This window comes from Myodes glareolus, chromosome 13 (genome assembly GCF_982192425.1).
Source record: "Myodes glareolus chromosome 13, mMyoGla1.1, whole genome shotgun sequence".
Classification (NCBI taxonomy): Eukaryota; Metazoa; Chordata; class Mammalia; order Rodentia; family Cricetidae; genus Myodes; species Myodes glareolus.
Window position 1 is genome coordinate 48,207,773 of NC_142038.1, and position 25,796 is coordinate 48,233,568.

At 48.1% G+C, this 25,796-nt stretch overlaps 1 protein-coding gene across 6 annotated transcripts in view; it reads left to right on the forward strand.

Annotated features, from left to right (window-relative positions):
• Positions 1-25,796, forward strand: part of Fgf1 (fibroblast growth factor 1) — a 103,195-nt gene that overhangs the window by 16,777 nt on the left and 60,622 nt on the right. The gene's annotated exons all lie outside the window — the stretch shown is intronic.

The following is a 25,796-nucleotide window of genomic DNA, read 5'->3' on the forward strand; positions in this document are numbered from 1 at the left end:
TTGCTGGGAATTGAACTCAGGACCTCTGGAAGAGCAGTCAGTGCTCTTAACCTCTGAGCCATCTCTCCAGAAACCAGGTTTTCTCTCTCTCTCTCTCTCTCTCTCTCTCTCTCTCTCTCTCTCTCTCTCTCTCTCTCTCTCTTTTTTATCAACAAACAAGGTGTCCCAGAACAGAAGTGACTGGTTCCAGCTTAGTCAGACAAAGAGAAGGGAGCCACTGAGTATCCAGGGGACAGCAAAGGGTTGGGGAGAAGTTAACCCAAGGCAGAAGGCAGGAGCTGGCTCTAGGGGAGTGGACTGCAGGGACAGCAGACCAAGAGGCAGAGGACAGAATAGCAGTGAGACAAAGCCCTGTAGGGGCTGGGGAGATGGCTCAGTGGGCATACTCACTGCCACATATGCATAGGGACCTGAGTTTGGGTCCCCTCCCCCCAGCACCCATGTAAAGGCGTGGCAGCACACGTCTGTAATCTCAGGGCTCCTATGTGAGGTGAGAAGCACAAACAGGAGAACCACCAGAAGTCTGAGGGCCAGAGAGTCCACATATGCACCAAGAACAACAAAGAGAGACCCTGATCTCAAACAAGGTGGAAGGGAAGGAAGGGCCAACACCTAAAGTTGCCCTCTGACTTCTACATGCTCACCATAGCAAGCGCAATCCTGCGCTTGCAAATGAATGAACACAACCCCCTCTTCTCTCTCACACACACATACACACACACACACACACACACGGTGGAGAGCAACTGAAGACACCTAAGTCAACCTCTGACTTCCATACACATGAATACATATATACTCATGTACCTGCACACACATGTACATAAACATGTACAAAGCACACACACACACACACACACACACACACACACACGAGAAAAGCTGTATGACAAGCTGGCTAAATGTATGAGTTCTGCAGTAAGGCAGCCTGAGGTCCAAACTCTGACTCTGTCACTGATTACCGCTGTGGCTTGCCCCTCTGCTTCCTTGTTTATAAAAAGGGTGACAAAATACTAACCTTGCTAAGGGCAAGATCAAATGAGTAACAGCCTTAGTACCCTGCTCAGCTTTCAGCAAGTGATACTGAGCACTGAGGAGGCTGGGATGCCCCAAGTGCCACCCTCTAGCACTTCTGCTTTGGCATGGGACTTTGTTTACATTTGCGAAGATCTGGAGACAGCACAGCTATTGTCCTCGCCAACAGCGTTTCTCATCCTTTTTGTGTACAGGCCCTGGGCTCAGCTTTAAGTTCGCCAACAGCCCAGGGAAGCATGGGCTGGTTCAGATGCAGAACTGAGGTCCAATAGAGGGGCCGTTTACTGGTGGTTCCACAGCTGCCAAGGGGCAGAGTCAGCCAGGCTCTCCAACAGGGCCATGCTAACTGGGGAGGCATCCTAAAAGACAGATGGAACTTAGTGAGAGGAATTTAGCAACAGGTAACATAGGAAGACCCTAGAGAATAGGTTAGAATTTGGAACCATTGTTTAGATATGGCAGGACCCTAGCTTGCGTCATGGGCAGAGTCTCAAAGTGGAAGATTTATATACAGGTGATTGGTCACATGCATTCCAAAAGAACCACGAATGCATCCCAACATAAATTTATAAACTCAGGCGGGTAATGATGGTGCACAACTTTAATCCCAGCACTCGGGAGGCAGAGGCAGGCGGATCTCTGTGAGTTTGAGGCCAGCCTGGTCTATAAGAGCTAGTTCCAGGACAGGTTCCAAAGCTACAGAGAAACCCTGTCTTGAAAAGCCAAAATAGATAGATAGATAGATAGATAGATAGATAGATAGATAGATAGATAGATAGATAGATAAAATTATAAACTCACTTAAAACATTATGAGGAGGTTTTCGGGGGGGTTGTAATGTAATATATGATTCTTGACTATGACCTTTGTAAGTGACAGCACCTATCTCAATGTCCAAGGGTTGGGCACACTGACAGCTTTGGGTGACAGGTCCTTTGGAAACCAGACAGGCTGCACAGGCACTGTGGTCCCCAGTTTTCCTGAACCAGGAAGTGGGTGGGACTCAAGAATACAGGAAATGGGGCTAAAAACAGACTCAGGCATGAAGAGATTGTTGAATCAGGACTAAGTTTAGAGTTGCCTGAGCTAAGTCTGAGGGTAGCATTGGGCACGCCTCGGTTGTAGAGATAGGAAGAGTGGATGATCTAAAACAAAGTGTCTTAACCTGGCAAGTTTATGGTTAAGGCAAAGATTGGAATTTTCTGAAAAGTATATCCATATGTAACCTGCAGAGATTGAGTGTTCACATCACCATTCAAGACCATCTCGCTAACCTTGTTCAAGGAATGCTGGCGGTGCCGACAGGTGTGAAAAGGCTTACCTACCTTATAGGAGGCTGTGTTGATGTGGAGGGTTATTCAAGGACATGACAACCCTACCCCTCCAGGAACTGTGCTCTGATCCATTCGGGCTGGACTCAGTGGTGCAGGCCTGCCTGGACATTTAAAGAGACTATCTTAAAATGAAAAATAGGAAGAAGGTGGGGGTATAGATAGGAGGGTCCACCTAGCATGCACAAGGTCCTAGGTTTAATCCTTCGCCTTATAAAGGGGAGATGTGGGGAGTCAGATTTCTAAATCCTATGCATAGAAGTGATTTGATGTTTCTTGAAGCAGGGACCCAGGATTCTGTATTTCTTCAGTTATGCCCAGATGGATCTTATGCCTGTGGTCAGCAGCCACAATGAGAAAAGCTTGGATCTGACTACCCGCTGTCGGTCCTGCCTCTTTATTAGTAGGAAGGGGAACACAGTTATATGTGTGGCGTGAGTGACAGTTGGCCTCTTCTTCGTCGCATCAACTTGCCTGACAGACCTATCACCTATTATAACAACACTGTTGTGGACAACGCCCGGCTCCCATGGTGCTCTTCTCTCATGAATCCTTCACGACAATGCCACAGGCAGATGCTATTACTGCACACATCTCACTAATGCATGAAAAGGGTCTGCCACCAGGAAACTACAGATCTGGGATTTGAACTCAGCCACTAGCGGACTAGCAGAGCCCAGATGTATATCTGAGAGGCTGTTCTGTGAGACAGGCTCAGCCCTCCTTTCTCGCTCGCTCTTAGGTGGGGTGTCCTCTGGTTCCCATTCTTGTCTTGCCCACCTTTCCCAGGCTCACTTAAGCCCTTCTCCAGAGGAAGGCATGTTCCCACCCCCCACCCCCATGTGGGAGTCCCCTCTGTATGCTGTGAATACCATTGGTTAATAAAGAAGCTGCTTCCAGCCAATGGCTTAACAGGATATAGCCAGGCTGGAAAAGATATATAGGGACAGTAGGCAGAGACAGGGAGAAGCCATGTAGCCAAGCTAGAGCCTGCTGAAACTTTGCCAGTAGGCTACAACCTTGTGGTGGATGCACAGATTAGTAGAAATGGATTAATTTAAGATATTAATTTAAGATATTTAAGATATATGTATTAATTTAAGATATATAGCCCAAAATATGCTTAAGCTATTGGACAAACAGTATTGCAATTAATATAGTTTCTGTGTGGTTATTTTGAGTCTAAGCAGTGAACGACTGGTCTCCATCAACACCCCTCTACCCTTGCTGTGTTCAATAAGTTAGAAGGGTGAGGAAATGGGTGTGTGGAAGCAGGTGTCATGGGTTAAGTTCACATGCTGAAATCATCCCAACCCCTAGAACCTAGAATGCAACCCTATTTAGAACTAGGATCTTCTCAGTGATACCCAAGTTACCATGAAGTTGTTGAAATGACTGATGTCCCTATAAAAAAGGGGAATTTACAGAGAGACGTATACAGAGGCAGGAAGGCATGAGGGGACACAGTCTCAAAAGAGAGGCCTAGAGCAGAGTCTCTCTCATAAACATAATCTCTCCTCAGAAGGAGCCAATCTGAAAACACCTTTCTGTTGTTTCTTCACCCATTCTATGGACTCTACCCAGCAGCCCTGGCCAAGTCACACTGCAGGAAGCCATGTTCCTAGTGCTTCCTCTAGACCCTGACCTTGAGATGATCTAGTTGAAGCTCAACACACCGTACCAAGTTGGAGCAACATTAAGATTTCCACTCTCTGTGCCTCTCTGTTGTCTGAAGAGTTGCTCTTGAGAGTACTAAAAAGGCCCGAGGCTCAGGAGGAAAGGACAGAAGAGAGGAGGGAGGAGGGAAGAAGAAAAGGAAAGGAGGCAGGAGGAAGAACTGAAGTAGGAGGCTGTGGTAGGGTTTATGAGTGCTGGTAATGATCATGTCGAGTTCGTGCAGCTCACTTGTGGGCACTTCCTGCGGCCAGGAAGCATGCCAAACACGGGACTCCAGCAGAGCTGGGATTCATAGTTCCCTGAGCACCAGAGGCCGTAGATGGAAGTGTGGATCTCAATCTCTCCTGAGTCAGCTGTTCGGCTCATGGCACAGGTGCCGGAGGGGATGCTGGCTTGGGCCGAGATCTGAAAGGCTATTGAGCAAAGGTGGAGGAGCACAGAGGTTTCTAGAAGGTCACATGGTACAAGGAAATGTGGCTACCAAGGAGCCAAAGCCAGGTCAGTGTGGCAGGACAGGGAAGAGGGGCTGCCCAGGAGAAGGGCTAGTAAAGGTTTAGGTCTTATTCTCGTTTGCTTCTCTGCTGCTAGATAAACACTAAAAACAATTTGGGATTCTAGCTTATAGCTTGTCTTTAAGGGAGGCCAAAGCAGAAAGTCAAGGCAGGAACCCAGAGGCAGAACTGAAGCAGAGAACACAGAGGAAGGATGCTGACTGGCTCGCACCCTGCTTCTGCTCAGCTAGCTTCCTTATACAAGCCAGGACCGCCTGTTACAGGACGGCACTGCCCACAGTGGGGCTGGATCTTCTCTGTCACTTAGCAGTTGAGAAAATGCCCCCATAGACATGCCCATGGGCCAATTTGATGGCATCAACTCTTCATGTGAGGTCCCTCTTCTCAAGTGTGTCAAGATGCCAACCACAAACAGACATCTCAGGTGCTTAAGCTATGACGTCACAGAAAGCCTAATAGTGGTTCTCAGCCTTCCTAACCCTGCGATCCTTTAATACACGTCTTCACATTGTGGTGACCCTCAACCAGAAAATTACTTCATTGCTACTTTGTAGCTGTAATCTTGCTATACTGTTAGGAATCATAAATACCGGACATGCAGGATATCTGATATCAGACCCCCCCCCAAGGGATCACGACCCCCCTGCCAGGTTGAGAACCCCATCTTAGAGGATGTGACTGTATATAAAGAAGCTCGTTTCAAAACAGGGCTAGAGACGCTGGTGTGGGGCAGCAGCCAGGAGCCCTGGATGTCAGCTCCTTGATTTCAAGAGGCTACCTGAGCCTAAGGGAGGAGAATCGTGTTCCAGCCATGAGGCTCCCTCAGCAGAGGATGTCAAAGCCAACAATTAGACACAGTGTATCAACTGCTTTTCCTCCTGCTGTGATCAAATACCGTAAAAGAAGCAGCTTAAGGCCCGGAGGACTTATTTTGGCTGACAGACGAAGTAGAGCCCATCAAGGCAGAGAAGGCATGGCTGGTAGGAGGGCAAGGTATCCGATCACATTGCACCTTTAGACAGGAAGCCAAGAGAGACAGGGAAGGGGACCTGTGTGCCCTTTCAGTGAAGTCCAGTCACCTGAAGCATGCCCCCTTCTTGGCTGCCTAACTTATGAATGGGATCTACTGTGGCCAATAGACGGGCCTTGAGGTTTTACAGCCTGGCCCCAGGAGTGGGATGCTGACTACAATTTGGCGTCCTATCAGGTGCCTGATTACCTCACACTGCAGTCCCTTCCCCGGGAAACTTGCTAGTAACAAATGTCCAGGAATAAGTCACCGGTCACAAAAGTCTGCTCTAAAAAACCGGAAATACAATTTATACCACGTTCCTTGTCTGCCACAGAAGGAATCCCCGTATCCTTTGCATTTAAAGAGTGGGGGGGGGTGGTTAAACAAGAATGAATTCACGGAGTAACTTGGGTGGGGGGAGCAGCCGTGATGAGCTCCGCTTGAGCCCCTGTGACCTCTCTTCTTTTCCTCTGCTGACCTTTTCCTGCCCCTGAGACTTTGCCACTGTGCAATCGGCTGGGAATGCTTTTCGTTGAGTTCCTCACATAGCGAAGGGTCTGTTTTGTTTGTTCTCAGCCTCAGGCCTTACCTCAAAGAGGTTTCCCGTTCCTCTAGTCTTAGCCTGTCTCCAAGCCGTACCAAAAGCCGTAGTTGTCTTGCCAAATTTTAAAAACATCATTGTTGCCTCTTCTATTAGAACAGAAGCCTCACAGGCGGGAACCAGTCCTTCTTGGTCTTGATTCCTGCTCCCTCCCCGGTACCTAGGACAGAGTAGGAGCTCAGTAGCCAGAATGTCCAGTGAGTGAATGAGCCAATGGCTACATCTTGGGAGTAAGAGAGCCAAGGGGGGGGCAGCAATGAGACATCCTGACCCACCCCCTCAGATATCCTTACAACCCCTTTGCACCTGAGAGCAAAGCTGCAAAACCTGAGTCCAGAGCCTGCCAGTTCTCAGCTGCGCTGGTAAGGCTGGCTAGGTGTCATCTCTGCAGTCACTTCAGGCTAATGTTTCACAATCCTTGGCCCATGACCCCTTGGAGGTCAAACAACCCTTTCACAGGGGTCACCTTAGACCATCAAAACTATCAGTTGTGAAATCAGCAATGAAAATAAGTTTATGGTTGGAGGTCACCTCAACGTGAGGAACTGTATTAAAGGGCCACAGCACTAGGAAGGTTGAGAGCCCCTGCTTTAGGCAGCCCAAAGTTCATCCTAGGTGAGTTATTCATGTAGAGTTGAATAACCTCATGGCTGAGGTGCATCTAACGCAAGCGAGTGACGTTGAGCTCTCTGAAAGGACACAGGGATCCGGCTTTCCCTGGGTTGACGGGAATAACAGAGTGGCTCATACTGATCACCCAGTGTGTGCAAAGGGCCCTCTGGAAACTCTAGAGAAAGAAAACACTTCTAAAGATGCGGCTTTCCTTGTGCCTTCCTTAGAATACCTATCAGAGTTTGACACAGCCAGGTGGGCGTTAGGCACAAACGCTACAGAGCCTGGGCAGAGAGCAAGTCCCTTTCTCAGAGTCACAGGTGGGTGGCCTGGCCTTTTGGAGTAAGTTGCCTGGCACAGGATTCCTCCTCTGGTTCAATTATTATGTCTGGTAGTGGGACATTTCTAAATGGTAGAAGCAGGCTGGGTTGGAAATGGCACCTTTCAAAGGTTTCTTCCCAACAGTGAAATTTTCATGTAGTTGGCTGCGTAAATCCATCCTCATCCTCACTCTGCCAGACTAGTTTGGGGGAAGCAAAGCCTTTGGGCTCCGAGTAGAAGGCCAAGAAGTCTCCCAATAGCTCCCGTTCTTACCCATGTCTGGAGTCTGAGGTGCTCAAGTGTGTAGCATAGTGGTCGAGGACAGAGGCTAGAGGGTAGGAGGGTCTGGGTTCAAACTCTGGATCGGGCACTCCGTAGCTGCGTGTTCCCAGTCAAGCCAAATAATATTTAAGACTCTGTTAAATAAACATTGCAGTAGCACCCACCCTTTGTGGCTCTTGCCAGGAATATGTGAGTTAATACAGGTAAAACCCATGGTACCTGTCAGAGCTGCCTCCGCGTCAGCTGTCCCCATCTCAGAGGGTGGGACACTTACCATGTCTTCATACACAATGCACAGACAGCAACAGACACAGGCAACAACAACAGCTCAATGACATGTGAACTATTATCACTACTGACAGGCTCTGCAGTCTGCCTAAGGTTTCTGGAAATCTTCACACAAACATTTTTAAACTTAAAATAAAAAGTACTAGACCATGAAGGCTTCCCCGGCCTTGCTTATTCCAGCAGCTCTGCCCTGTGCCCCCTAAAAGGGAAGATTGTCGTTCTGGACTTTTCTTCATAGCAGGAACCTGGAAACAGTCAGCAAGAGCTCTCTGAAGGCTGAAGCCCGAAGCCTGGAGTAGATGCAGGTTCCCCATCTGGCACACTGAGCTGTAGATGCCCCCAAGAATAACTAAGGACATGCAGGCTTTTGTTCCTTTTGTCCGATGCATGCAAAGACTTTGGATTTCCTATCCAAGGAACCATGGAACAGGGAGGAACAGGGCCTCCCTAAAAGTTCTGCTCAGTGTACCCAGAGGTTAGTGTTGGGTTCAGATCATTTGGAAAGGGATGATAAAGGCTACAGGGACACTGAGGGGGCAGACTACACAGCCATTGCCTGTCTGATGCTCCACCCTCCCTCCTAATGGCTCCAGCTAAGGAACTCCTCTTTGGGCTTCCCTCTCCATGAGAAAGCCTTGACAAGGGGAGGGCTAGAGTCAGACCGGAGGTGCTGGAGGTGCTCCGTGAAGCAGAGTGTAACTGTCTCTCTTGATGCTTCAGTGCCCTGTCCCGCCCTTGCGGCATTTCAGAAACAGCCAGTGGTGATCAATGTCTCCGTGGTCTGAGGATCGCCCGCCTCGCACCAGGTGACCATGAGCACATCACTTGGCTGCTGAAGCAGCTTCGAGAGATGGAGTCTGGCAAAGGCTCCAGCCTGAGGTCTGGAGGAGGCGATGCTGGCTGCACCCAATCCCACTCAGCTCATCCTTTATCCCTGCGGCTCAGCCAGCAATACGGATTCAAACCCTACTGCTCTCCTGGGACTTTAGACAGCTGCTTACCGAAGATTGATACTCTCCCGAAAGGAAGCTGGAAGCCTTCCAGTCCCACTTTGGCCCTTCCTGATACTCCCCCACCTCCCACTGAGGCCTAAGGGTTTAATGCGCAGCTGTATCAGGGTGGATCCAGAGGCAGGCAGTGCAAGCAAGCAGGGAGGGCGTTTCTAAGGCAATGTCCCAGTTGTTTCTAGTGACCCATTGACCTGACCCTCCCTGCTTTACGCAGCCCCAGATTGAGCCAAGCCTTTGGAGAGCGGCTTCACCTTGGGGTAGCTGGCCTGAGCCTACTGTGCTGAGTGGGAGGTTTGGCTCCCACGCTGGATGGGCCCTGCGGGGAGAGCAGGGGAAGGATGGGCCAAGGAGGGCCTCATCACATCTCTCCTTCTCAGAGGTCAGCAGTCAGATGAGGGGGCTGTGGGGACCCCTGTTCTAGGAAGTGACTTGAAAATCTTTTAACTCATTTTGACTGTAAGATGAAAATTGCCTTGACTATCTAACCTGACCTGGTGGCGTGAAGTCTTTTCATCAGACAGGGCAGTTCTTGTATGCAATCCTACTACTTGGGAGGCTGAGGCGGCGGTTGGGAATTAGAGGTTGCCTGACTGTACAGTGAGACTGTTTTGTTTTGTTCGTTTTGCTTATTTTAAAAAGCATTATGGGTTGCAGTGATGGTTCTGTCAACAAAGTGCCTGCCTTCACTGGGACCCCCATCACCAACATAAAAAGCTGGGGACCGGAGGGCACATTTGTAATCCCAACACAGTAGTGGGACGGGGTATAGGGATGTGCGTGGAGGCAGGGGGATCCCTGGCACTCACCAGCCAGCTAGTCTTGCCCAGTCAGTGAGCTCCAAGGTCAGTGAAAGACTTTGTCATTAGAAATAAAAAAAAAAATCAGGTGGAAAGTGATTGAGGGAGCCAGTGTCCATGTCTCTCCTCCTCATATGTGTGCATGCATATGCACACATGTGTACCTATCTGCACATATGCAAACTTGTATATATGCACAGGACGCGCGCGCACACACGCACGCATGCACACGCACGAGCACACGTGTTTAAGAAAACATCTTGAACACTGCAGATGGAGGGAGGGACTTGGTGAATAACCTGGAGCTGTCCATTTGTCAGCTGGTGGCAGCCCTGACAGGCTTTTCCTGTATCCAGATCGTTTTCTTCCTGGCCAGCCTCACATCCTGCTAGGCTGCGTTGGCGGCTTGTGTTGCTCATTATCTGCCCCATCCTCTCTCGGCTCACTCCACCCAGGGGGGCTATTTTTAACCTGCACTGTAAAGCTAGGACTAAGCAGGACACGCTGCCTCCGTTCGTCCACAGCAAACGGGGCTGTCTGGGAAGACAGCCCTCTTCCCGGAGTCTTTCTCCCTCTCCCCCTGCATCCTCTCCTTTCATAATTTATTTAGCATGTACTTCCTGAGCCTGCACAGGCTATGAGGAAGAAGCAGTGGTCCCCAATCTCCAGGTTTTTACATTCTAATGTAGCAGAGGTAAAAGGACGGGGTAAAAGAAAGATATCACACACACACACACACACACACACACACACACACACACTACCCTGAAGAAGAAACTAGTTGACATTAGTATACTGTGGCAGGTTTGTGTTGGAAAGAGAACAAGGGAGCCTTGGCCTGGGAGACTGTGATAAACAAGACAGAGAGACAAAGGCTATGAGAGGCGATGGAAGCGGATATAGCTGAGGCCAGGAGTAGGCAGACAGTCTTCTTTTCCTGAGGTGGGAAGAACTTGGTTTGTTCTAGCATGTAACAGAAAACCCAGGAACCGAGGAGGAAGTGGTCTGGGAATGGCTGCGAGGCATGCAATGAGCAGACGATATCGGGCCATGCAGACCACTTGAGGCTTTTTTCTGACCGTTGTGGAGAGCCACTGGGCAGTAGGAGGCAGGGGCGATGATGGTGGTTTAAGTCATCGTTTGTGCCCTGGCAGGAGAACAGACTCAACAAGATAGTGGGAAAACTGAAGGGAAGTATCAGAGACAGTGGTCAGAAGGGCCGTCCGAGGAGGAACAGGCTGGCAGCTCCAATTTGCCATTCATTGACTGTCTTCCCTACAAAGGCTAGCAGAGTGTATCCACAATCACAAGACAGAGCAAAGGAACATCCAGCCCCCACGTCACAGGTCTCAGTAGAATCTATATACGCTAGATAGCCAATTGCCTACAGCTGCTATCTTCACTGGCTTTCTAAGTACAGTTTGCTTTTTGTCCAACACTGGCCCCCTCTGAGTCTTCTGGAAGGTGTATAAATACTATTCTCTTTACACCATGGTACCCTCTCTGTCCTTTACATCTTTGGATGGGGTGTAGAACTAAATGGGGCAAATGTCCTTGCATATGTGTGTATGTATGCATGTGTGTGCGCATGTGTATGTGTGCATGTGTGTGTGCATGTGTATGTGTGCATGTGTGTATGTGTGTGTGTGCATGTGTGTGTGCATGTGTATGTGTGCTTCTCTTGCTGTGTTGCAGACCGAACTAGCCAAGAGTCTATGTATTTGCTAGTAAGTGTTCTTCTGCTGAGACACATCCCAGCTCCACTATCATGTTTTAATATCTGCACAGAAAAGTCTTGAGGGAGGCCAGCAAGATGGTTCCATGATTAAAATCATCTACTGCCAAACATGACATCCTGAGTTTGATCCCCAGACCCAGAGGGTGGAAGAAGAGAACCGACCCCTGAAAGTCAGATGGCTTCCACACATGGCACCCCCATCCACAAACACATGCACACTATAAAATAACGTGATTTTTGTAAAAAGCACAAGAGACACGATATAGTGGTTGGTTTGTTTGTTTGCTTGCTTGTTTTTCAAGACAGGGTTTCTCTGTGTAGCTTTGGAGCCTGTCCTGGAACTTGCTCTGTAGCCAAGGCTGGCCTTGAACTCACAGAGATCTGCCTGCCTCTGCCTCCCGAGCGCTGGGACTAAAGGCGTGCGCCGGCACTGCCTGGCACAATATAGTGTTTTACCAGCAGCACAGTATGAGTGAATCTGTTGTCTTTTCACTTTTAGTTTTTCACTGTTTTGAATATAGTGTCTGCTTCACAGTGAATACTCAAAAGCTTCTTGTTTAATTACTTTCCTGGATTAATGAGAATATATCACTCAAAATTATTTTTGGATAACTGGAGTAGTAAATTTTATGATTGGAAAAGCAAAATAAAGCTTAAGAAATTTTAGGAAACACAAAAATACTCATTATTGTTAAAATACTAATAACGCTGATTTATACCTTTGTAGTTTTGTCCCTGTATTTATGTCTGCCTGTCTCTTTATCTACCAGCCAACTACTTCACACATAAGTAACAAATACAGTATATATATATATATATATATATATATATATGTGTGTGTGTGTGTGTGTGTGTGTTTGTTGTGTGTGTGTGTGTGTGTGTAGGCTTTTCACTTACTTTTTCACTCAATATACCACAGATAATCTCCACCCTACTTAATATTCTCTTGAAACAGCATTTTTAGTTGTGAAAGCATACATATTCCTCTTGAATTTTTAGTGAGTGTCCTGCTATTGGATATTCAGCTTGTGATGATACCGGTCAACAGTTCTGCACTGACTGTGACTCTTAAGAGACGTTTATGCATAGCTGCCTCTGTGTTTGCGTTCTATACCAAATTTTATAGCGCGAGTGACTCATAAGTAAAGGCAATTCATTTCTTAAGGTTCTCAGTGATGGGAAGTTCAAAATAAAGAAGCCGTCAGACCTAGTGTCTGAAGCAGGCTGGCTTTTTCTCCCACACAGCAGAAGGGTGATGGATCTCCCACGGGTGTGGGCTCCACCCTTATGATCTACTTACTCCAAAAGCCCTCACCTTCTAGTATTACACTGGGGAGGGGAGCTCACCATGTGAATTTGGGGACACATCAACATTCAGACAGTAGTGTTTAGGTTACCATCGAAAAGGCCCATTTAAGTACAAAGGGGAGGATATACCTAGGACCTTCTCTCGTGGGCCAGCTGGCGTGGTTTTTTGCCACTGTCCTCCAGAACAATTGGAGCCCAGATGCCTTGAAATCCTCCCATTTCCTCAGTGTTACTCATTACTCGCCATTTGAGTATGTTCTTGGTGTAAATCTGCCACAGTGGGGTAAATTAGGAAAATCCCTATTTGGTCTAGATGGAGGGTCCTGAACTGTGAACTGATTTCTTTGCAGCCTGGCCCCTTGACAGCTGCTGTGCCCACGGGAGAGCCTTTCCTTGGAGCTTTCGGTCCCTGGGAATCAACAACAAGGATGTTGGGTAGAATAAGTTGTGAAGGTGGGGGAACTTACACTCAGAAGTGGAAAACGACCTCCCATTCTTTTCTGTGGAAACCAAGGAACACGAACCCTAAAACCACTCAAAATATTCTCTCTCTTTATCGCTCCCTTTCCTCATTTGGGATTGGAGGAGAGGGAGAGTGGCCATATCTAAGCGGTTAAAGATAGCGGTTCTTTTTTTCCTGCCCAAGAACTGGGCTGGCTGGATCAGAGCTAAAATTAAATAATTCTGTTGTTTGCAGCTGCATAAAGAATTTAGTCTTCCTTTTCATAGAGCCAGCTGTGTTTTATAACTGTCTATCCTCAACTCTAAACAAATAAAGAAAGGAAGAAAGAAAGCAGGACTGTCTAGATCCATCCTAAATTGCTCTCGGTTTTATAGAACAATCCAGAAATAACTAGCTCTGCTGTGCAGACCACAGAAAGAGCTAACTTCACCGAGGTCCTGTGCCTTTGGGAGCAGACCGCTGCGGACAAACACGTAGAAGGTACTCAATGGGCTATGCAGGGGGCACAGATGGGCAGACACTTTTCTGGCCAACAGAAAACTGCGAAGGAGAGAAACAGAGCACACGTTTAATCTAAACACTGGCCGATGCTGCAGGGAAGACCAGAGGAGAGCAGACAATTCGATGAACAGGTGCGTTTTGAGTTTGTCAGTTGGATGTAGAGAACGTTCTTCTGAATCACAGCTCTTGGCACATCTCACGGTGGAACCGCGGAGGGGTTTAAGTCACCACTGTAGGCACTATGTGTAATGAAGTACAGCTGATGGCAAGGCCAAGCTTTCCCATTTCCATCTAGCTATGGGAACCATTCCAAAGTCTTAGTACATGTAGCGGTGTCTGCTCAATATCAAGATCACAGATAGCACATCTGACTGAATGGCAACACACACTGAGTATGCACTGGGCTGGTGTTGGCCAGGGGCCTGCCACACTGCAGGACAATTAATGATAAAATGACTTTTCTTGGGACGAAGGTGATGGCTCGGTGTCTACAGAGTCTGCTGTGCAAACATGAGAACTTGAGTTTGATCCTCCCCCCCAAAAAAGTCAGGCATAGTTGCACACTTTTGTAACTAGCATTTGGGGGGACTGGGGACAGAGACAAGTAGATTCCAGTCAGTGAGTGCAGCATTCACTAACAGACCCTAGCTTATCTTTCGAGCTAGGGTGGGGAGTGAGAGTGGAAGATGACCTTCTCTCACACATCTCTCACACATATACAAACATGCATATGCATGCACACGCGTACATCTGCTTGCATGTACATATACACTAACATAAAATAAACACAACAAAATGGGTTTCTTTCCTTAGACTATTACCAACCTTGAAAAGAAAAGACGAGCTGTGTTAATTACTCCTTTTCATGGCTGTGAGCAAAAGGCCTGGCAGGAATGCTTCAGGGAAAGCTTAATTAGGTTCACAGTTTCAAAGGAATTTCAGTCTCTCCTAGCGGGAAGGATGTGATCGCAGGACCAATCTGCCCATAAAACTGAGGCTTGTTCACACCATGGCTGACAAGGAAGGCTGGAGGAGGAGCCAGGGGCAGGTGGAATCTTCTTACCATGAGGCACTACTTGCTAAATGTTCCAGAGCCTCCGAATATAGCAGCACAGGCTAGGAACCAAGTATGCAAAACACAAACTTGTAGAGGCCAGTTCAGATTCAAACCATCACACAAGTCAAGCACTCAAAGAAGGAATAAAGTATTACTAGGCAAAGCAATACACCAAGAAACCAGGAGAGAGGGAGAGAGGGAGAGAGGGAGGGCGGAAGGAGGGTGGAGGGAGGGAGAGAGAGAGCTTATTGGAGGGACCAAGAGAGATTTGTGTGCTCGGTGTGGGGAAACTTGACACAGGTCTTAGAGAATGAGAAGACTTTCTATTATATTTTATTTGTGTGCATGTTTGTGTATGTGCATATTTGTATGTGTGCACATTTGTGTGTGTGTATGTTTGTGTATGTGCATGTACAGACAGGTACACATGCATATGTGTACAGAGCCTAGAAGGGCTTGCGTGTGTGTGCGTGTGTTGTCACGTGTGTGCATGTGTGTCTCAGTCACTGATCTCCTGCTGTGAAGAGACACTGTGATCAAGGCAACTCTTCCACGAGAAAGCATTGTGTTAGGGGCTTGCTTACAGTTTCAGAGACTCGGTTGTTCATTATCATGGCAGAGAATATGGTGGCACGGGGGTAGCCGTGGGGCTGGAGAAGGAACTGAGAGTTCTACATTCTCACCTGTAGGTGGAGGTTGGGAGAGACTAGGCCTCACATGGGCTTTTGAAACCTCAAAGCCCACCCTAGTGACACTTTTCTTCCAACAAGGTCACACCTCTTAATTCTCAACTTGTGCTACTCCCTGGTGACTAAGTATTGAAATATATCAGCCTATGGGGGCCATTCCTATTCAAACCACCACAGCGGAGAGTGTGTGTGTGTGCGTGTGCGCGTGTGCGTGCGAGTGTGCGTGTGTGTGTGTGTGTGTGTGTGTGTGTTTGTGTGTAGACTGGAGGTCAACTTCAGATGTCATTCCTCCGAAGCCATTTACCTGTTTATTGAGACAGGGTCTCTGATTAGCCTGGAACATCCCAATTATCCATCTAGCCCACAAGTTCTAGGATCGCTCCCTCTCCAGTACTAGGGTTATAAGCCTGCACCACCCTACATGGGTACAGCAGATTTACCTCAGGTCCTCATGCTTGGATACCAAACACTTTACTGACTGAGCCATCCTCTTCACCCCTACCCCCGTACTGAAAAAGGCTGTTAATGAACAGGAGATGGAGAAGGATCTTCCCGGTCAAGAGACCAGCATGGACCAAGTTGCAAAGGCGTAGAACACTTGGCACACAACAGGGAAGAGGAAACAGTCCACACTGCTAGGGTGGGGAAGAGTATCATGAGAATGAGGCCTTTCACACCAGTTTTGGGGTCACTTAGATGCTTGGCCAAGAACTTGGAGCCTTAAAGTCCATGAGCCCCGGGTTGGCAGTGCTTGCAGGCCTCCTTCAGAGGAATGGCCTCACAGCATGGGGCATTAGAGGCAGAGTAGCAATTCTGGGAGTCTTGAAGTGAACTCTGGAGCTCCAGTGTGCATTTCCCATTCTGTTGAAACTCTTTGTGGTCCATCTCCAGCGTCTAGGTCCATCCCTCAATCACTAGGATACTTGCTGGCATTCCTCCAGGATTTGATCACTTCTTAAGGCTTCCCCAAGAGAAAGCGTGCATGATATGGGGGCCAGGGCTCTCTGGACAAGGTGGGAGTCCTCCATAACACCCTGTCTTCCGGTATTATGGAGAGCCAAGCCACTGTTCTTTCCGCACCTCTATCTTTGCTCTCCACCACGTGACTCTGCCCTTTCTGCTCTGTCCAAGCCCATCTTCACAGCCTGCCAGATGGTCAATGGGCAGATGGATGGCTGTCCCTCACCTTACTTGAGCCACACCCACAGGCAGGTTCCGCATTTGCTCTACAGATAGATTTGTGCATCCTCTCAGCGAATGGCTCTCCAGTCCCACAATCAGAGATAAGTCTGATGACCCATGGGCCAAATCCTCTGCATTTTCTTCTTCAAGTAACTTCAGAGCCAGTCTCGCTCTTCAACATTCATGACTGAAGTTTCGAATTTTGGGGGTCAATTTTAATTCAGTAACTGTTGCCCCGCCGGTACTGTCCTGAGACATATTGGTGAGAAGGCAGTGTCGGAGTCCTGGCGACACTGGCGTGCTATCTAGCAAAGAAGACTGACTTCAGGATGGGGAGCCGGCCAGTTGCCAAAGTGCTTGTCTCACATGCATAAAGACTTGGGTTCAATCCCCAGAACCCTCATAATAATGCTAGATGTGGAGATACAGTCTTGGAATTCCAACACTGGGAAGGTGGAGGCAGGAGGATTCCTGGTGCTTGACAGCCAGCCAGCCTAACCAAACCACTGAGCTCCAGGTCAATAGGAAATTCAGTCTCAGAGGAGGTGGATGACATTCCTGAGGGTGACTTCTGAGGTTGCCGTCTGACCTGCATACACACATGCACATGTACCTTCAGATTACATACACACAGAGAAAAGGCGGACTTGAAGCAGGAGCTGGAAGATGGTGATGTCTCTGCATGGCTTCCGCTTGAAACCTCCACCAGGCTGTCCTGTAGTCTTCCCAGAAGCATCTTCCAAATTTTCTTCTCAGAAATATCTATACCGGCCTCACCTTTGTTTACTTGGGGCAGAGTCTAAGCTTACCGGAATGACATCATTTGAGGTTCTCTATGATCCAATGTCGAACTTGCGCTAACCCTGGACATCCCTGCTAAGCCTCTCTGCTCAGTGGCCTCAGGCTGGGAAGATGCCCTCTGCTTTCCCATGGGCCTTTGTTCAAGTGCTTCCTTTATTCTGTTCCCTCATGTGCAATGCCTGTTTGTCCTTCTGGCAGAGACACCCTATTTTCCACAAAAGCTCCCTACCCTGTATCCTCAGCTCCTGGTACTGCCCTCATGACACTTAGCGGAGCCTGATACAGCATCTGTGATTTAGCATCTGATGATACAGCATCTCATCCACTCTCAAAGCCACAGAGACTATCTTATCCGTCCTGAGTTAACCATAACAACAAAAGTAACAGCTATGAGATGAGATTCTAAAAGTATGTTTTACTTATGAGCCAGCCTCTGGGATGGCTGCTTCCCTCTGCCCGGGTAACAAACACAAGGGTAGAAGCTATGGCTGCTTACTATTATAGATCAGGTGACTAAGCTCAGACTTTGTGGCTTTAAACCCAGGAAGTCTCCCATTGAAGCCTATGTCTCTAACCATGATTCCAGCTTTATTCTCTTGCCGTAGGTCTAGTCATGTTTCTTGCCCATAATATTCTTTGCAGGGTGGCTCACTGACCAGACAGAGATGCCCAGAGCAGCCTCTCTGAGGTCATGTAAGTCACAGCCACTGAGACTTGACAAATGCCCATTGTTAGTGCCCACATCGTATCTTGCACTTATTAGCTAGAGCAGTGGTTCTCAACCTTCCTGATGCTGCGGCCCTTTAATACAGTTCCTCGTGCTGTGGTGACCTCTGACCATAAAATTACTTTAACTGTTACTTCATAACTGTAATTTTGCTGATGTTATGAATCGTAAATATCTGTTATACAGGATATCTGATATGTGACACCTATGAAAAGGTCCTCTGACTCCCAAAGAGGTCGCGACTCACAGGTTGGGAACCACAAATCTAGGACAGAAGGAAACAGTTTCCAATGGAAAAGCAAACGTCTTGATCTGGTTTGCCACAAAAGATGGGATGGAAGTTTAGCTAGTTCAGACTCTTTGGATCTAACGTGTCTTGGGCAGTCATCACACAGCCTACCTGGACCCAGGCTTCCATGCAGCTGCCTCTGCCCAAGCTGAGAGGTTGTGTGTAACAAAGCACCGCCTCTTCTTTCCCCCTGACTAGACTCGGCTTCCCCAGAGGAGAGCCGTGTGGCTCCTGGGCCTGTCCCATGTGCTACCCTGCTCAGACGCAGACAGGCCTGCTTTTGTGAGCACGAGTGGGTGGGTGGCCCTCTGCGGCAGCCCGAGTCAGCGGGAGTAGGGCCAGGGAGCGGTCGGGTTGGAAAAGTTAGGGAACGGAAAGAGTGGGAGAGCTGTATGCAGACAGTCACCCGCGGGCCGGCCGGCGCTGCCTCCACTTCTTTCTGAGGCGCGAGTTAAGTGAAAGCTGGAGAGTGGGATCCAGAGCCCGGGCTCCTCAGGGCTCCCGTCCACCATATCTGTTGGTAGCTAAGGCCACCTGTTCTGCTCTCCCCCTTCTTTGCCCCTTCAATCTGTGAGGGACTAAGAGGTTGGTAGCAGTTACAGTCCAAATGTCTCCACCAACTCCATTGCTGAAACATCATCCACATTGTAAGATATCCAGAGATGGGACCAGGAAGCCCCCTAGGAGAGGTGGCTGGGTCATGAGGGCCTTCAACAGCCTCATGGAGTAATGAGTTATTAAATGATCTCCAATGTAGCTCTTTAAATTTGGGGTTTTTTCCTTCTCTTTCTCTCTCTCTCCCTCCCTCAATCCCTCCCTCTCTCCCTCCCTCCCTCCCTCCCTCCCTCTTTGAGATAGTCACTAATGTAGACTCTATTCAGATTCACTAAGTATCCAAGCAGGATGACTTTGGATTTCTGGTCCTCCTGATTGGGATACTGGAATATGCCACCTCACTAGGGTTAGGTGAAGCCAGGACCTCATGCATGTCAGGAAAGCACTCTACCAACTGAGCTCGATCCTTGCCTCCAGGGTAGGACTTTTCTTTGCTTTTGCAGTTCTTACATTTATTTACTTGTTTATATGTGTGCATGTATCCATATGCACATGTTAATATAGGCCATGCCACCTGTGTAGAGCTCAGAGGGCAACTTGCAGCCGTTAATTCTCTCCTTGTACCATGTAGGCCCTGGGTCTGAGCCACCTCACGAGCCATGACTCTGTGATGTGTCTCTCTTGCCATCTGATGTCTTATGTTGTCAATAACCCTGAGGAGAGTGCAGAGTCCCCGCTAAACGTGACCTCTTAACTTTGGGCGTCCCAGCCTCCAGAACCGTGAGCTAAATCAACCTTCACTCGTTCCAAGTTACCCAGCAGGTGGCTCCATTTAGCAACAGAATGTAGATTTGCTCTGTTTCTTTCCTTGGCTTGAGCTTGGCTTGGCTTATCAGCCATGTAGGCATCGTTATTATATGCTCCTCTGTACACCACGGCTCAGCTTAACTGCCATGCTTTTGGAAGGCACACCAGAGAACGCACAGACAAACAGATGGGCCAACTGATGAAAGAGGATTGATGTTGACTGGTCTCACATAGCACACCACGCTTTCCAGACTGACTCAAAGATGCCATGCTGCTGGGGTCCTCAGGAGAGCTATAGGGCACACGAAGTAACACAGGGCTCTCTAAGGATCAGGAATGAGTATTGGGAAGATGGTTGTCTGACATGCCCCTCAGATCATCAGTGATATTCCGGTTCCATGATCTCTTGGGGGCAACTGCAGGGCCCATGATGTCACTAGACAGTCAGTCCTCTGTATTAGGACCATGGGGTTGAGGTTCCAGCTGAGCTTCATCCAACAAAAGTGGACTTTCATTACATATGCAGAGTAGCTCGCCACTGACAGAATCGTGGACCCAGGGCTCATTTCCTGACCTTGAGCTATGAAACAGGGACAGTTAGAAAAGAAATTGCAGGAGGCAGCCTTGTCTCCAAAGAGAAGGGGCTGCGGGCAACCAGTCTGGCTAAAAGTCAGTAGCTCCATCCTGAGTGTCACGAAACAAAGAGACAGACCAGTGAGCCAGAGAAGAGCAGACAATGCTTGCTCCCCACAGACCTCCTCTAGGACTACTGAAGAGAGGCTCCAGAGCCTGGGAGAGGCCTCTGCAAGAGTCCCTGTGCCCAGAGTACTGTGGGTAGAAAGGACCTGTCTGCAGGTACAGGGAGACTCTGTGACAGTCATTGCTGTTGGAGATATAAGGCTATAATGATGATGGTGAACGAGGCTTCCTAAGTACAGAGGGGAGAGGCTTGAAGGAGAAGAGAAAAATGGGGGTTGGAGAGGTGAGCCCAGTTCTCACTGAAAGTTGTAATGGACTCAAGACCTCAGGGCCTTGGCTCCTACTCACCAGGTAAAGGGCTTAACACTGCCAGAGAACAGATAATGAGATATCTATGGCCCCATGCAGCAAACGCTACCCAGCACCATGGCTACTGCTTACTGGATGCCTGTTTCCACATCTGAGCAGACCTAAAGTAGTGTAAGTTGTAAACCATTTTGTGTGCCACTAAGGGAAAACGCCCCAGAGTCTGACTCTAGAGATGCCAGCCTATTACAATTCGTGCATCTGAGGCGATGAAAGACTAGGCACCCCAGTGGGTCAGGAGCCCAGCTTCAACTTCCACACCATCCCAGCAGAATCCCATCAGCGCAGGAGAAGACACAGGCTTAGAACAGTGGCATGTGCACCCACAGCAAGCACCACAGCCGGGGAGCCACAGAGACTAATCTATTCTGTGACCAACCGCCCATGCCCTAACCATCAAGCCATACTGTCACCCATTCCTCCTTCTAGGCTTGGCAAACAGAAACCACAAAGGAGCCACCAAACTCAGAAAATGGAAACCTCGTTGTGTCGCATTCTTTCCCACCCAGGCTCACTCGTGCCTAGGCTCGTTTCTATCTCAGGTTCCCTGGATTTACACATCCGTCCTTGGGTGGTGGAGTCAGGCCCTTTCCACAGGAAGATCTCGGAGCTCTGGCCATCTGCTTCCTGGTTCACAAGCCTGCTTGGGATGGGTCTTTTCTCCCTTCTGACCCATCTCTTCGTTTCCCAGGCCTCCATTTGTGCCAGATTTCATAGCATCATCCTTGACCTTGAGCCTCATCTTCACCACATCTTCCTTGCCTCTTCCTGTCTCCCTCATCATCTGAAGCCTCTCTGCCTTCTCCCAAAGCCTTATTCATGTCTTAATCACTTCCTGGCCCATTCATACCTCCAACTCTTGAAAGGTTTCTTAGAAATCCTGCCTGTTAAGATGAAAATATGGGGTGAGAGAGGTGCAATGAAGACATGTCTGTGTGTGGGAAAAGGCAATTGGATATGTCTTCTTGCTCTCCTTTGGGCCCCTTGGCCTCCCCCATTGACTATGGGTCACACGGAGATAATCACCCCTTAGCTTCCAACTCCTATCGTCACCCTGTATCTCTTTACTCTCTGCCTTGACCTTTTGGCTCTCCTTCCCCAGTTTCCATGGTGAACAAGGTTATATCAAGTCTCCCCCATCTCTGCAGACACCATTGCTCTCTCTCTTCTCGGCCCCTGAGTCATCCTTTCCTGCCACACCTCTCTCCAAGCCTTCCCCAAGATGAAGAATTGGAGTTGGCCCTCGCCCTGTCCTGATGTTACTTCAGAAAGACAATAAAATCATGGCTTGGAAACACTTTCTAACTGACAAGGCCTTTCTATTGGCAATGGCTGCCCCCTCCTCCACTGACCTTCTCCTCCCTCAGCCTCTCCCTTCAGACCCATTCTTAGCACACTCTCAACTCAGCTAACTCCCTTACAGGACCCCACCCAGAAGAACTTGGAAACACTGCCATTTCAATATGCTTTCAGGCCTTGTCGGTACTCTGTAGCACTGAAAGGCAGACTGTCAATGTGGGGCTCCTTGGTTTAAGCTCCCAATGGGTACAGAGACACCTGCTGCATTTCACACTCTCCACACACCTATGTGTCGAGGACTCAGGTACTAAGGGTTGGGGTGCAGCTGAGTGGTACAGAATTTGCCTAACATACACAAGGCTCTGGGATGGACTCCCAGAAACCTCAGCACCAATTTAAAATTTAGAGACGAAGAAATAAAAGGATTTTCTAATCATCACTGAGAATATGTGTCCATTTAAGACTGGAGCTTCACGAAGGTTCCTTTCATTCAATGAGCGTTTATAGAGACCCTACTGTGAACTGAGTCTCGCACTAAGCATGGTAAATATAATGTCAACAAAGGTATCTCCAGCTTCTTGAACCTTGTCTTCTAGCAGAAAACGCCATTGTAAAGTGATTATATTGTTACCCAGCTAATATTGGACTCTTGTAAGTGTATTAGCAATCACTTAAAAAATTTTGAGACAGTGTCTCATGTATCCCAGGTGGATCTCAGACTCACCTGTAGCAAAGGGTGACCTTGCACCTTCTGAGGGCTGGGATTTTACATGCTCTGCTAGTTCATATGATGCTAGGGACTGAATCCGGGGCCTTATGCATGCTAAGCACGCACTATGCCAGCCCAGCTACATTCCCAGTCCTGCGGTACTAAAATAACAGAAAACTATGCGTCTGGAGAAAGAGGGAGAGAGAGAGATTAGAGTATATCAAAACAGATTTCTAGACATATAATCCACATATTACAATTAACCATTAAAAAGTATGCAATGCAGTAGCTTTTAGGACATGTATAGAATCATGCAATTATTGTCACTATCTACTCTGGAGAAATTTTCAAAGAGATAAACCTATTATTTCCTATTTTTCCCATCCCTTCACTTCCTGGCAATAAGCAATTTACTTTCTGTTTCCATGGATACGTCTGGTCTGGAAATTTCATACACGTGGAATTCTAGGCTATGTGACTGGTGTCTTTCACACCATGGTTCATCATGCTGTAGCATGTAGCAGAACTTTGTTCCTTTCAGTAGCTGACTAATCCATCACATGAAGGTACTTCTTGGCTCCGATGAGTAATTCTACCAACATTGGCAGACTTGTTTTATGTGAACATATGCTTTCCTTTCTCTTGGGCATAGACTTAGGTGTGGGATTGTTAGGTTATGTGCTAACCCTATGCTCCACTGGTTGAGAGCTGCCAACCTTTCCCAGGCTGGCCACACTATTTTACATTCTCAGAAGCACCATTTGAGAGCCCCATTTTCTCCACATCCTGGTCAACCCTGGCTGCTGTCCACCTTGTTCCTTGAAGTCCTCTTAGGAGGTATGACATGGTACAGAACTTTGGACTTAGCATTTCCTTGGTGTCTAAGAGCATCTTTGCAGGTGGAGATGAAAATGTCTGTCCGATGTTAGTGAGGCAAGTCCTGACTGGGGTTCGCAGCACAATACCCGCCGAGTGTCAGGTCCTGCATTGGCTACAGCCCCGAAAGAGGAAGGTTTTGCAAAGATGAAGCTGTACTTTCATTGTTCCTCCCTGTCCCGCAGCTTAGAAACTGTCCCAACCCTCTTAGAGGCTGAGACAGCAGGACAGAGAAGAAACAGCGATGCAGAACAAAGAAGACAGTTGATTCAACTGTCCAGACCTGGGAGCATTGCACTTAGCTCAGGTGCAAAATGGCTTGCACTCTCATATCGCATGGCAAGGGTGAGGATGAAACCTGGCAGACACAAGATGGTGCTTGTGCCACTGTTGGGGCTGGGGGCTGGGGGAGGCAATGTCTCTGTCTCCCAAGCTTAGAACCAAAGATGAGGTTGTATAAGAAGTAATATGGGGTTGTCTTTTGCTATACAAACATCCTGGTGAGTTGGAGGTACACTAAAGACAAAGTCATCCTGAATTGTCGGCCATGCTGGGGACGGGTGCTGAGTTTGAGCGAGTACATCAGCTGGTGAGTGGGTGGACTCTGATACTGTTCCCACATGATGTGAGCCAGAGGCCACTGTGGAGTGACCCCACAGTGGGGTCAGGGGCAGACCTCCTGGGTAGGGAGGCAAAGGCCCACAGCCAGAAAACATTGGTCAGCCAAGGAGCCGCCCTCAGCGGCTTAGAGCCCCAACACAGCCAAGAGAGACCAAAAGCCCCAGTCTGAGTCATAAAGGCAGAGGAATGGACAGACCAAGGCAAGCAAAGACCAGACTGAGACCCAGAGCAAGGGCCGTGGAGGACCTTCTGGGGGGGACAATTTCTTCTCTCTTAGAGAGGCAGAGGGACCCTGGCTTCTCTTTCCCATCACCCCTGAGAGGGCCAGGGAGGGCAAAGCTGGAGAAGTCTGAGGGACAATGTGTCCCTCACGTTGAAGATGGCCTAAGAAGATGGATGATAGCCAAGATGTTTTTGACCACCTAATAGTACAGTACAAGAACCAGAAGCCGTGTTCCACAGGGAGTCCAGGCTCTGGTCTTCACCAGAGCTCATCAGAGAGTCCCCTGCACCTTGCTGATGAGATGAATTCGTGTTCATGTCCTCAGCCATTTTCAGGGACAGCTGGAGTCAAAGGAGACTCTAAAGCCAAAATAGCTCTCCTCTTTAACCAGCAAAGCCAGCTTTACGTATACGTCCCTGTTGCCTCTTGTGACCATTCCTTCAGAAAGCTAGTCGAAGGCATTTGGATGGGCCAAGCTTAAAGAAACACTAGTCCCCTATTACAGCCTGCCTGGCTTTTGAGACTTTACTTTGTCCCAAATGTTAGGCCAGATCTCTCCATGTGTCCCGAGTCCTCCCAGCAACTCCCGCAAGCAGATATAGCTGTGCATACTTCATAGACAAAGAAACTGGGGTCCTGGTGAGGTTTCCCAGGATCTGGGTAAAAGATTAGGCCTGTATTTGATTTCACTGCAGGAGGCTGGGCACTTAGTTACTCTGTGCACTGTTTCTCTCTCTTCTGCTAAAAAAAAAAAAAAAAAATGAATGAATGAATAAATAAATAAATAAATTCCTTGAAGACAAATACAAAAATACAAAAATGCTTCCATTTGTAAAGTACATACTCATTTCACACACACACACACATACATACACACACATACACATGTGCACACACACATACTCATTTCACACATATACATATATACATACACATACATACACACATACACATGTGCACATACACATACTCATTTCACACACACATACATACACACATACACACGCGTGCACACACACATACTCATTTCACACACATACACACACACACACACACACAAAAAGGTAGTTAACCAAAGTGGCAGTGAACCACTTATTTCAGCCATCTTCCACACACACGAGCCAACGCTGTCTGCCGTAACGTTTTAGTACTGTTGGTTTTGTAACTGTTCCTAAAAGACACCATACGTAATTCACTTTTTTCCTACCCATGTGCACATGTGTCCATCCATCCATGTTTCCATCCAGTTTTTCATCTTATGGGTTTTCATCTTATGGGTTTTTTTGGAAATTTTTTATCTATTTATGCATTTTTTTTAGGTGTTAGTACTCTGCCTGCACATAAGCATCAGACCCCATTACAGATGGTTGTGAGCCACCATGTGGTTGCTGGAAATTGAACTCAGGAC